This window comes from Dendrobates tinctorius, unplaced genomic scaffold (assembly GCF_039654945.1).
Source record: "Dendrobates tinctorius isolate UK_male_01 unplaced genomic scaffold, ASM3965494v1 ptg000049l, whole genome shotgun sequence".
NCBI lineage: Eukaryota > Metazoa > Chordata > Amphibia > Anura > Dendrobatidae > Dendrobates > Dendrobates tinctorius.
Genome location: NW_027361717.1, coordinates 6,319,816 through 6,333,724, shown reverse-complemented (window position 1 = coordinate 6,333,724; position 13,909 = coordinate 6,319,816). Strand labels below are relative to the sequence as shown.

General features: G+C 46.1%; 1 pseudogene; it reads left to right on the top strand.

The window, feature by feature from the left end:
* The window catches only part of LOC141091196 (uncharacterized), a 48,393-nt pseudogene extending 44,254 nt beyond the window's left edge, over nt 1-4,139 (top strand).
* Nucleotides 4,140-13,909: the final 9,770 nt, after the last annotated feature.

Sequence of the window (13,909 nt, the reverse complement as noted above, 5' to 3'; positions counted from 1 at the left end):
CAGCGCCAGGCTCTTCAGCTAGTATATATATATATATATATATATATATATATATATATGCCTACTCCGCATAGCCACATTCACTATAATATCCCACATCGTCCCGTCAGCAAGAGCCACCGGACTACTACCTCTAATATCCCATATCATGCCGTCAGCCAGAGCCACCGGACTACTACCCCTAATATCCCAGATCATCCCGTCAGAGCCACCAGACTACTACCCCTAATATCCCAGATCATCCCGTCACAGCTGCCGGACTAATACCCCTAATATCTCACATCATCCCGTCAGCCAGAGCCAGCGGACTACTCCCCCTTATATCCCACATCATCCCATCAGCCAGAGCCACCGGACTACTGCCCCTAATATCCCACATCATCCCATCAGCCAGAGCTACCAGACAACTACCACTAATATCCCACATCCCATCACAGCCGCTGGACTACTACCCCTAATATCCCATATCATCTCGTCAGAGCCACTGGACTACTATCCCTAATATTTCACATCATCCCGTTAGAGCCACCAGACTACTACCCCTATTATCCCACATCATCCCGTTTTAGCCACCAGACTACTACCCCTAATATTCCACATCATCCCGTCAGCCAAGACCATCGGACTACTACCCCTGATATCTCACATCAACCCGTCAGCCAGAGCCACTGGACTACTACCCCTAATATCCCACATCATCCCGTCATAGCCACCGGACTACTACCCCTAATATCCCACATCATCCTGTCAGCCAGAGCCACTGGACTACTCCCCCTAATATCCCACATCATTCCGTCAGAGCCACCGGACTATTACCCCTAATATCCCACATCATGCTGTCAGCCAGAGCCATTGGACTACTACCCCTAATATCCCACATGCTAACTTCCATACCGGAGATCCCTTTAAGAGAGGCATGGGGTCAAAACCAAAGCGTTGGATGAATTTGCCCTAACTTCCATACCGGAGATCCTATTAAGAGGGAAGATGTGCCTATGAAATGGAGGATGTGTGATGGGTATATGGGAAGGAGGGGGGATTCATTTCTGTCATGTGCTCTCTGCTCCTTTCTTGGGGCAGACAATGGCTGGGAGCTTATGTTCCTGGGAATGCTAGATTTCTCCCACCATGGCAGTGTCTGCGGAGGTGTTGTCATGGAGTGAGAAAACTATTGCTCATAGCAACCAATCACAGATCAGCTTCTCTGCTTAGTGATTGGTTGCAAGGAAAACTGTTGCTCATAGCAACCAATCACAGCTCAGCTTCTTTTAAACATCTCTGGTGAAATGAAAGATGCTTCGTGATTGGTGATAAACACACACATACATACATTCACTTTTATATATATAGATAGTTACTAACACAAATTGTTTAGAGCTACTTTAAATCACTGTAAAGTTACTGCTGCATATATATATGTATATATACACAACTGTATCGATCCCTGACTGTCCTCGTGTTCTCTTTGCGTTGCATTCAGACACCTTCATTACATTGTATTATATAATTGTCCAACATATGGTACTTTTATTAGTGCTTGGTCAATGTCTGCCACATTCACTTGCTCTTGGCCAATGCATGCCACTATTATTGATGCTTGGCTACTGTATGGCACTGTTGTGGGTATTTGGGCTTCATACTGTAAGGCACTGTATGGTATAGTTATTCATGCATCATTCATACTGTTAGGCACTGTTTGTTACTTAGGCACCATACTGTGTGGCACTATATGGCATGACTATTTATGCACCATACTATAAGGCACTGTATGGAATGGATATTTTGGCACCATCCTATATGGTACTTTATGGTATGGTATTTAGGCACAATATTATAAGGAACTGTAAGGTATGATATTTAGACACCATACTGTAAGACACTGTATAAGATGACTATTTAGGTATCATATTGTAAGGCGTTGTATGGTATGGTTATTTTGGCACTATACTATATGGCACTGTATGGTTACTTAGACCCCATAATGTAAGGCGCGGTATGGTATGACTATGCACAGGTACACAACCGATTCCACCATATAAAATATAAATTATGCAGTCTATTGTAACCACCATCAATCGACTAGTACCATCATGTAAGTCCCCGTGCTGAATACTTTTTAGATGCTCTATGCTTTTTAATATTCTCCAGAATGCCCATTTTTGCAGATGAGAACGACATATTTCCCAGCGGTAACTTACACCTTAAACATAGCAATGCGTGTGAGTCCTGGGATAGCTTTATAACAAGTCTCCTTTGGAAAAGCAGAAGAAGAGACGGCCTGAAATATTTAAGTGTATCCAGCCAGTTGAGCATCATTCATTGCTTACAAATGAGTTCCTCGCTCTCTCTTCATCTCACTTTGAAATTAGCATGTCGAGAAAGTGACAGGTAGAAAAATCAATCCCTTTCTAGATGCATATTTCGCTTTGCCTCCTAAACAGCTTAGTCTGCGTTGGGCTTGTTCACTTCCTTAGTGTCGCTTTGTGGGTTTTATACTCCTGCTTCAACAAAACTGAAAGGTCAGAGATTGCAAATTACCGCTCTCGAATGAGAAATTGGATACTATAAAAATGCAAAACAGATAAACAGCTCTTCAGTGCAATTTACACCGGGAAACACTGAGTTACTGCCCCGTTCAATCTTATCTCATCTGCGGCTTATTACATTTAAATATCTGTGGCAGAAACAGCACAAATAGGAACCTCCTCCTCCTATCACCAAGGCATTTATACATTACCCTACAGAGAAGGAGGCTTAGCAAAGGTCAGATAATGGGGGATATTCATGGTGGAAAAATCAAAATTGTAAATATTTTCCTAAGACATATAAATAGATAAATAGATATAACAAGTGCAGCAGCACACTGTGTGAGCCAAGAATCGAACCATAACAAGCACAGTGAAGAATTCCGCCAAGAAAGGCATGGAGCAAGGGACCGAGAGGCGAGCCCAGCTGTAAGCTTCTCCTCGGGGACTCTTCCTCCGCCTCCAGTCAGCAGAAGGGAGCCTGGAAGGCCAACCAAAAGTTCCAGCCCTGGAGTCTTGGATGAGGCAGACTGTGGTCCTGAAGCTGAAGGAGGTGGATGCGAGAGTGCTGAACATGTCACCCGATGTGTTCTGCAGGAAAACGCTCCTGTAACAAGACCATCTTCAAGTCGGAAACCCTCAGCTTCAAGACCTTCTTGACCAGGACCTTCTTTGTGTTCTTTGCCATGGTGAATGTCTGCTAAAGGTATGGGTAAGTGGTGAAAGCAGCGGCACCGGACTCGCCTTTCTCTTCCTTTTTATTGGCTCTGGTCCTATCCAGAGATATGAGAGGAAGATTACGGTCTCCATGCGGAACCCACAAACACCAGGCAAGGACATTACCACTTTCCTCAGATGCTTCTGTGCAGTGGTGAAGAAGCTATCCCATATCCTGAACAGTTGCAGCTTCTGGAGTGGCAAGAGGCAGGTGACCGTCAGGCTACACAGGGACTCGGCTTACGAAGATGGACTTCTGCACCTGCCCCCAACATTCTCTCTGGGAAACTCCTTCAGCCTCATATACTACCTGAACATGCCACAAAACTGCAGGTGATACAGCTGGAAAGGGCACCGAATGAAGGACTGCAAGAAGGATGCCTGTATGTTTTGCTGGAATGACAGGCCACAGCATGAACAACATCAAGGAAGTTGACATGCAATCTGTCAGCATTGGCTGACCATGTCTACAAGGACTGCAGATCCTAGGCATCGGTGGCAGCTAAGATCTCAGCTATGGTGACCAAGGAACCGTCAGCCAAGCCCATGATGACATGGGCCGCAAAGACCAAGGCCCCAGCAGTGGTCCCAGTGGCAACTAAGCTCAAGACTGACAAGAAGATGAAGAAGGGTAAGAGTCCTGATACTCCAGATACTGATGATTCCACCTCCTTCTTTCCCTACTCCTTAGTAGATATCCTTTCCCCTGCCCTGGCCACCATTTTCTCTCCCCAGACCATGGTAGTGGTGGAGCTAACATTTCCTCCACCCGCCATCTCTACCCTTTCCGAGGATGATTTTACCTCTCTTGTTTCCTTAGGCATCCTCCTAGAAAAAGAGGAGGATGGAACACAGCTTCATTGCTGTGGCCTCCAAGAAACTAATTCTGGGACCTGAACAGCTCCAATAGGATAAGGACCGCCTTCTGGAAGAAGAAGAGATAAGCACATGATCCAAGACCTGGTGATCAAACCAAAAGAGGAAGAACTGGTGGTCACCGAGATCACAGCCACACTACTTAATCAGATCAAAGATGAGGAACTGCTGCAGATTCCATTACCGGCAGTGACCATAGACAAGGACCTAACCAACCAGAGTGGTACTAAGGCGCATCACCTGCGCTAATTTTCTGTCTTTTCTTCAGAAGATGGCTAACCTTAACAATGAAAGAATGATCACGATCCTATACAAACGGAAGGCAGATAGACCTGAAGAATTGGCATTCCATCACTCTTTTTAATGTGAACTAAAAGATCCTTGGCCAAAACAGTGGTGACGAGACTTAAGATAGTCATAAGACAGACTATTCAACTGGACCAGACCTGGAGCATCCCCAGACGTCGAATCATAGACAGCCTGGCTCTCATGCGGGATATGATCAAGTACATCAAGGCCCGCCCTGCTGACGCAGTATACTTGGATCAGGAAAAGGTTAGGTTTGGGTAGCATGTTTTTTTCTTATGTCCGACTGATGTATTTTGACATTCGCAGCATGATTTTGGTGAACGGCTAGAACCCTGACCCCTTTCCAAACAAGGTTGCCCTCTGTCACCTCTTCTTTTTGTTTGTGTTATATAACTCTTCTCAGAAGTTAACTGGCAGAATGGAGAGATCAGAGGTATCACCAGACCAGGACCAGAAAGACACAAGGCCAAGTGTTCGTTCCACATGGACGACGTGAGTGTTTTCTGCGCTGACCGGAGTTCAGTCGACGTCCTCGTATAGATACTTTCCTAGACTTCTAAGTCTCTACACTGTGTCCCCACCCACTTCCCCCCTGAATACTGTATCCTACATATTATGCACTCACACTTTCGCCTCATGATTGCCATTTTGTATACCAGACCTTCAGACTACCCACATTACTCCACCCATATATTTCTCCACCACACTGTTCTCCCTACAGACCCCTTACAAATTTCTCTTTCTACTGTTCCCTCACACAATCCCTTCACCATCACCATACTATGTCCTCACATATTTCTCCACCTCATTGCCATACTGCCTCACCACACATTCCTCCACCCACTCTCCATACTGTTTCTGCACACATTTTCCCGTCCCAATTTGACAGGTGGCTCAAATAATGGCTGAATCCCACTCTGCAGGGAAAATGCAACCACCTCAGAGACACCTTAGATCACCGCGTACCTACCACCCCCTAGATACACCACTATTGATACTGACCTTTTGGTTGTTGATTTTCATCCATTTTGTAATCCATCTGCAATCCGTGTGCCATCTGTGTATCTTTTTTTTTTTACTTCTCTATGACATCCTTTTTTGTACATCAGCAGTTTAAAATGTACATGATCAATTACAGTTTCCTGGGTTAATAGTGGCAATGTACTGTATGCGAAAAAAGCGGATGCTATAGGCATGATCTGTATTGGGATATGATTCGTTTGGCATAACTATAGACTTAAATGGTCAAGTCTCATCTGACATACGTAAGAATATAGTGCCTTCTGCCATTTTTTTCACATGTAGATGCAAGTCTTAGTGCTGCCCGTATGATATCAGTTTTTTTCACGGACAACAATCGGACTTAAAATATGATTTTGTGAACTTAGCCTAAGAGGTTAATGCTTTTTCGAAAAACATCAGACATGCAGGTGAGACAAATATATCATCTCTATGAAGAGTTAACATCTACTCTCTTCTCCACTATGTACAACACCTGACTACCTGATGAAATTACCTAACAATCTATATCATTGTGTTGCATGATTCTAATCCACGCTAGAATGGGCTCAAGGATGAGCGGCAGAAGAGCTGAAAGCCTGATCAGTCTCATCAGGAGCCCAGAAAGGCCTCTAATCCCTCATTTTCTTTGAAGAATCCTGGGAAAGATCTCTATGGATTTAGAGGATAAATGGGTGAGGATTACAAAACTGTGAAGGGTTTATTGGGAGCAATGAAGCTTTGTCAGTTGTGATGACATATTGGGTACATTGATAAAAAGGAAAAAAGGTTAATACAACAGCTTGGGGGTGATGTGTCCCAGTCACACACTGACAGCCATATGTGTATTGGAGATGAGTAATATATGATCTCTACTATACGGCAACATGCTGGTAATTAGCGACACCCGGGGATGTATACACACTATCACCATTCTCTATAAATTATCATGGAAATTAGAAGACATCATCAATTATCTTCAAAACACTGCTGACTGCTACAAAAGCGAGGTTGCAACTCAGCTCTTTTAACTTCATTGAGTTGCAATACCATCCACAACCTGGGTAAAGGTTGTGGCACTGTTTGTAATGAAGAAACAAGTTTTAAAATTGGTGTCAAGCACATGTTCTAGTACATAGAACACAAGTGATCATGGGTAGAAAAAGATATTAGCAGCTGTCACCTCTAATGAATTGACCACTTTGGTCCATGGACAACAGTGACGGTGCTCATTTATCAATATATCCCAGGTAGTTTTTCCCACATTGAATAGAAAATTATTAAAGCTTCATTATGAATGAAACCAGATTTTTGCGTACTAGTTTTTATCAATTAAAGTAGTTCTTAATCATAATGTGAAAACTATGCACATGCGTCCTCCTTAAAAAGTTATTCTCATGTTAAGAAGTTATTCCCCGCAGGATAGGAGACAACTTCTCGATCTTTGGGTGTCTGACTACTGGAACCCTCATCGATACCACAAACTGTAGCTCCATTGCTATAGGGACCCCTGAAAATAGCTGCCTTTCAACAAGACTTTTTCCGCATATTGCTTGTGCTACTGTGAGCATCCTGCATGGCACAAATGTGCCACCGTGGCCGCAACTTCTCCAGAATTGTCTCCCATCAAGCAGATCTCCGACTTCATTGGTCAGTAATTGCAAAGGGAGCTGCCAGCAGTGGATCTTGAAGATTTGCTCAAGTTCATTCAGTGTAGCAGAGCATTCGTCAGACAACCATGAAAGTCTGCAGTACCTCTGGCTCAGAAACCGGTTACTCCCCACAGTGCACAGTGCGTGCACTGGGTGGATTCATAAGTCTGCAGTCACACAGAGTGTTGATTTGGACCAGGCAACCCCTTTAATAACCTCACTAATAGCAACTAAGGAGTGTAAATGCGGGGATTTCTGCATGTGGTGCTCATACTCCATACTAAATAAATATAAATGTTTGAAAATGATGTTTCCATATTTTATTCATTTTCATATCATTAATATATCTATCGATCATTTGTTCTTCCTGTTCATCCTTGCACAAAGGAGAAGGTAGCCGTCCTGCTGCTGGGTTGTTGCCCTTCTATCGCCCCCTCTACGTCTCCTGGTATCTGCTTTATGCTCTGGGCACTGTACTAACAGACACAGCTACCCTTCCTGCCACAGCTTGCATTGATGTGCCATCCTGGATGAACTGCACTACCTGACCAACTTCTGTGGGTTGTAGACTCATGCTACTGTACCTCTATGGTGAAAGCAATGACAAAACGCCAAAGAGACCAAAACAGCATCCAAAAAGGTTAAGAACTCAGAAATAGTCTGTAGTCACCCCCTGCAGAAGCATTTCATTATAGGGGTTGTCTTGCTAATTGCCTATCATTTCTACCTGCTGTCTGTGCCATTTGCACAACTGCAGGAGAAACTGATTCACAATCAGTGTTGCTTCATAACTGGACAAGTTGATTTCACAGAAGTGTGATTGACTTGGAGTTGCATACTAATGGCCCGGACTGTATCTGACTCGCCCCCGGAGGCCGTGGGACACTCGGTGCCGGGCCCGTTGATTTCAATGGGAGATGTCACAGTGGCAGTGACCCGGTCCATGGCCTCAGGCAGTCAATGTAAAAGGGGTAGAGTGATGGGGATAAAGTTATTGAGATAATTTGTGATGCCACCTGTGGTTTCTGGTCAGTTTGACCAGCGCTGCAGGGTAGCTACTCTAGGACAGATGATGTGGTGCAGCAATGATGTTGGAGCTCCCCACAGGTGGAGCTGTAGTCCCAGGGCAGTAGTAATAGGTGTTGAGGGAGAGAGTGCAGTGTTAGGCACAGAGATGTAGCAGTGCTGAAGGGATTGCAGGAAGAAGGCAATGACACAACAGGGTGCAGTTTCCTTTACCTTTACTGTGCTTTGTCAGTGCAGTCCAAGATCCAGATCACAGATGGAAAAGGAGTTGATTAGCCTGGAAGTAACATAGGAATCTCCCTATGCAGATGGGTTCTGTAGTCTCCTTCCTAGCGCTTATCTGAGGTACTTGCAGTACTGAGTTACACTGAAGTCCCACTTGCTTGCTCTCTTTAGAATGCCCCTTGTATGGCAGGCAGCCATAGCCTTCTATCTCTTCTGGCTCACACACGTTACTGCTGTGCCTCCGAGTCATAGTTGGGAACAGTGCATTTACAGCCTTCTGTTCCTCCGGTTTCTGCTGCAGGACCATCAGTATCCATACAACTTCTGATACCAGACTCCGAACCATGCACTTGAAGCCACAAGTGGGCCTGAATTCCCCTCAATCCTCCAGCTCCTTTTTTCCACATCCACACACTTTGCCCGCCTCACAGAACTGACTTAACTTCCCCTTCCCGGCCCCAGAGAGCAGCTCCTCCCCAAGTTTGGCTCAGTGCTCCCTCTGCTGGTCTGGAGTGGGAACTGTGCTGTGTGCTGTATTTACCTGATAGAGAGACCCTTCATTGTTCCAAGCATGACATCACCCTCCCTAGGAGGAAGGTAATGCTACTGTGGTGACCATACTCCGGGGGGGCGCCACATATCCCCCATAGGATGATTGAGGGGAGGGCCACATGACTCAGGAGGACTTCTAGGCTGTATTTTGTGGTGGTAAGGGATTAAGGTGAGGAATAGAGTTTGGGTGTGAATTTATGGGGGAGGAGTATAGGGTCAGGGGGATAATGTGTGATTATTTGATTGGCTAGTGGGAGGTATCCCTGTGAGGGGTACATAAGGTGAGGGTGTTATGAATGAGTCACCGTAGGAGGCAAAAACAGAAATGCTAGCTAAGTCCAGAAAACCAGACAAGTTGGCAGACCCCTGAACCTATCAACAACAACTAGCAGTATCCGTGGGGGGTTCCTACGATGCCCTAGACCCCTCGATCACAGCCGGAGAACTGTCTAGCCTAAAGACAGAAAGGGAAATCTAAACTGCCCCAGAGCAGACCCCAAAGCAATAGGCAGCCCCCAACATATAATGACGGTGAAGCAAGAAGAAAAACACTCACACAGATAGAAAGATAGACTGAGCAAATGATGGGGCCCAAGCTAACCAGATAGGACAGGATAGGAAAGCTGCTGTCTGCAATCCGCGAAAAACCCTATCAAAATAAGAGCCAACAGACTGACAGGGAAAAAGGCCCAGAAGACGCTAGGCTTCAAAAAGACTATGTCAGTACTCAGGTATTTTCTCAAGACAGAGCAAACAGACAAAAAAGGAATTCAACTCACCCCAGCAGGGAATGGCAGAATCCAGAAAAGCAAGGCAAACTAAAACCAAAACACAAATGCAAAAAGGCAAAGCAGAAAACTTAGCTTTTGAGGAGCAGGAATCAGACTGGTCTCCTAGAATCCCTCAGAGAAATCACCAGCGAGGCAGAAGGGCGTCGGCTGCCTTATATCCAGTCAGAAATCCCCGTCGCCCAGTCATCCTCTCCCAGCTCAGGTGCTTGGTAATCAGCCTCACTACCTTCCTTCACCAGAAGAGGGAGTTCATCAGACCTCAATGGTGAAGGGGAAAATGAACTCATAACATGAGGGGCAGTTGGGGGTAGTTGATTTGGGATAGTGTTAGCATACCTTGAATATCTGTGGAATCCTGAAGAATGGAGGCTCTTGTCCAGGAGATCTGAGCCTTAACTGAGAGCAGGGGACAGCAGTGGCTCCAGGAGCAGCTGCAGCAATGGAACGCTGAAGAGAGGACCATCGAGATGGCTGCAGCCGCAGTGCCTCAGAGTGGTGCCAGGAGGTCCAGATAGCCGGAGAGACTCAGCCTGGAAGTGACTCCCCAGACCAGGCGCCGATTGCAAAGCCCCTCAAGGGACCCCTCTGGATCGCCGATGCAACCCCAGCCTCCATCAGCCACGTGCCGATCTGGAGGGATTCCACGGCATCGGCCTGGTCCACGAGTAGGGGTGAGTGACGTCGTTGGCTCTCCCCTCCTTGCGCTGTCATCTCGGTCACGTGGTACCACACACCAGGAAGTACAGCCAACACAGATGAGCAGGGCCTCTGCTGCTGCAGGGAGGAGGGAGCCACTGGGAGAGCAGCTGGGGCAGCCACACCGGGCCCAGGAAGCAGCCAGGGGAAGGAGAACAGAACGATCAGTTGGAGCTGACCCTGAAGAATGCCGAGCTCAGGGAGTCGAAAGAGGCAGGAGGGTAAATCGGTCAGCTGTAGTTGACACAAATGAGTGTCAGGCGCTGCCACACCGGGTCCATACAGAAGCGGGGAGCAGGAGAGAGACCCTGTCAGCTGGAGATGACCTGGATGAGTGGCTGGTGCATCCCCACAGAGCTGAGGCTTCAGTAGCAGCAGGACCTCAGCTGCGGAGATCCGGAAGACTAGTGCAAGGCGCTAGGAGACAACCCACCCTGGATGTCAGCAGCAGCAAGGGCTGGTGCGATGTCCACAGGAGAGGGCAGATCGCTGCCAGGGATGCATGCTGCAGGCATGAAATTGGAGTCCTTCCTCGTCCAAGACGACGTGCTATTGTGGATAGGAGGTCCAGGTCTAGCAGTGGTTTAACGCCATTGGGTTTTCCTGGCCATGTCCCCGAGCCTGACTCTGCCTCTGAAGAAGAGGGCCAGATATCATCTGACAGTGAAGAAAGTGAGGGTGATCACCCCGGAGGACACGAAACGGCTGTTATGAGGCTTCCCCGTAGTCGGCCTGGTAAATTACATGGTTTAAATGCGCCTCGGGGGAATGTATATGATGTGGATTTGAGGAAACGGTATTTTCAGAGGGGTATGGCAGCTAGTAGTGCGGCGGGTATTGAACGTGTGAGTGATGTGGTGTCGGAATTTTTTAGTATGGTGTGGTCTTTTTTGTCATCTGTGGCAGGTCCTAGCGGAGTTTGGCATGGTGGCGCCGGAGGTTCAGGGTCAGCGGTGGTTGTGGAGACCCCGGTGGCTGTTAGTGGAGGGATTCCCGCACCGGATACGGTTAGTCCAGTTGCAGCTAATGAGATGGCTGCGTCACCAGCAGCTGCTGCGTCTACAGTGGATACGGTACAGTAGGATGACAGGACAAGGGGCAAAGTTTATGTTTGCTCTGATGGCCCCTTAGTGGCTCATTTGAATGAGGAGGTGCGAGAAAAAATATGGAGGGATGAGTACGTGTTACCATTAGAGAAGTTTAATCTGGACAAGGTAAAGCCTGATGAGTAGAGTTGAGCGACTTTAGTCGGATCGGGTTTCATGAAACAAAATTTGTTTCATATGAAACTGGTCCGACTAGGGCAAAAAAAGTCGGAGTTTCGTCCGAAACCCGACCCCAATGCAAGTCAATGGGAAATAAAAGTCGGCATTGAGCGGATGACATTCATCCACTCAATGCCAACTTTTATTCCCCATTGACTTGCATTGGGGTCGGGTTTCGGACGAAACTCTGACTTTTTTTGCCCTAGTCAGACCAGTTTCATCTGAAACAAATTTTGTTTCATGAAACCCGATCCGACTAAAGTCGCTCAACTCTATGTGATGAGAGTAAGAAGGATGCTGAGCAGCAATGGGTTGCTATGACAGCCGGTGGTCTGTTGAAGACTTCTGTGCTTGTCATTACAAAGCTTCCTTGAAACCTGTCTGTGGTCACGCTTCAAAGGAGATCATATTTTTTACTATATGCAGCAATATTATGGCATTGCTGTATTTAGTAGAAGCGATCAGATGATCGCAGCTTCAACTTGTTTGGTGTCGCCGAAATCATCATGATGAGCAGAATCACTTCACGAGGTCATTTTTATCACACAATGTACACAGTAAAAAAAAAAAAATCGAACCTGTTTGAATTATGTTCTTGTTTTTCAGAACAATATTTGGTAAAGGGAATAGTGTAATTTAAATGTACAACTCGACACGCAACAAACAAGCCCTCATATGTCTATGTGAACAGAAAAATAAAAAGTTATGGCCCTTGGAGAAGGTGAGGAAAAACGAAAACACAAAAACAAAAATTGGCCGAGTTAGGAAGTGGTTAAAGGGTATGTTGTTATGGATGTTTGGGTTCTCTGGGTTCGCCAAATATAAAATGTTCGAATTTGACCTCGAGCTTGACCCGAATCCAATAGAAGGCAATGAGGATCCGAACTTCGATGCTTTAAAACGGTCATAGTCAGGGCTAGAGGGCTGCAAAAAGAAGCAAAATGGGGTTAAGAGCAGGACAAGTGCCCTGAAAACAAATTTGGATAGGAAAATTACTTAAAATAACAGAATTTAAAAAAATAATAAATAATTATCTTGAACCATGAGGTCGAGGTCCAAGTGGAAGAGGTAGACATGGCGGTGTGGGTAGAAGAGGCAGGTGAGGAGTTATACAACACTGTTTTTGTGGGATTCTGTTGTTTTTCTTATGTCACTGACTTAAAAGAACATAAAAGAACATAGAATTAAAAAATAAAATAACAATCTAGTCCAAGTGGAGGAGGAGGTTGAGGTGGATGTGTAGGTGGAAGAGGCGTAGGAGGAGGAGCTAGCCAACACTAGCTTTTTGTTTTCTTTTATTTTTGGAGGGCGGGGTACTCTCAAAGCAGGCAGTGTAATAATTTGCTGGCCAATGTCTCTCTGTATACAGGCTGTGTAATACTCTGCATTTTTTGGTTTGAAAACACTGTGAAGAGCATCAAATAGGGGACGTGACCGTGTTGCTGCTGGTGGTGGTGTACTGCTGTTGCTGCTGCTGGACGAATGGTGAGATCAGAATAGGTATACTGTAGTAGAGGTGGTTTTTAGAATGGTTAGCTGACAGTGCCTACAATTCCTTCACTTTGCTTTCCACCCGGTCCCCTGCTAATACACTTGAAATTTCCAAATGTAGGGGATAATTGAATTTGTTTGTCTACAGAATACTACAGGATGGGGGATACTCAGGAGAGATCTTGCAGGCGATTGGAAAGGAAACGTACTCTTGTGGAGAAGAGAAAGAATTCTTTGGAGGACCAGAGAAATATGGGGGAGAAAGATTACAGACGGTTTTGTAGATCAGTGTTAGTAGCTTGACGTAGATAAGTTGTGGAATTGGGAGACAGTGAAGGGATTTTCAGAGAGAAGAAGTGGAGTAGAAGTAAGGACAGAAGTGGATTAGTAGTGCAGCAGAGTAACTGAGACACTGGAGAGGTGTGATGATGTGATGGGAGACAATGAGGTCTAGACCCCTCATGGAGTCAAGGCCATCGGAATGACGTGGGCAGTTTAGAGGAATAGGTGGTGGTCACGCTGCCCCAGCTGCACAGGAAACAAGGGAGTAGGGTGCAAAAGTGCTGAGGCCGGCCCTTAGCCATTAAGGTAGCTGCTACTGGGTACCGTGGCCAGCCCCTAGCCTTTTCTCTGTCTGAGTGGGCCTCCATGTTGCGTTACTTCAAGTACTCCATGAACATGGCCTGTGCCAGTGTAGGGGGGAAGGACCCCCGCAGAGTGTCCGAGCTGGAACCAAGGGGACCGCCATCTATGTTCCTAAGGGAACTGTACCCGGGGAACAGAGA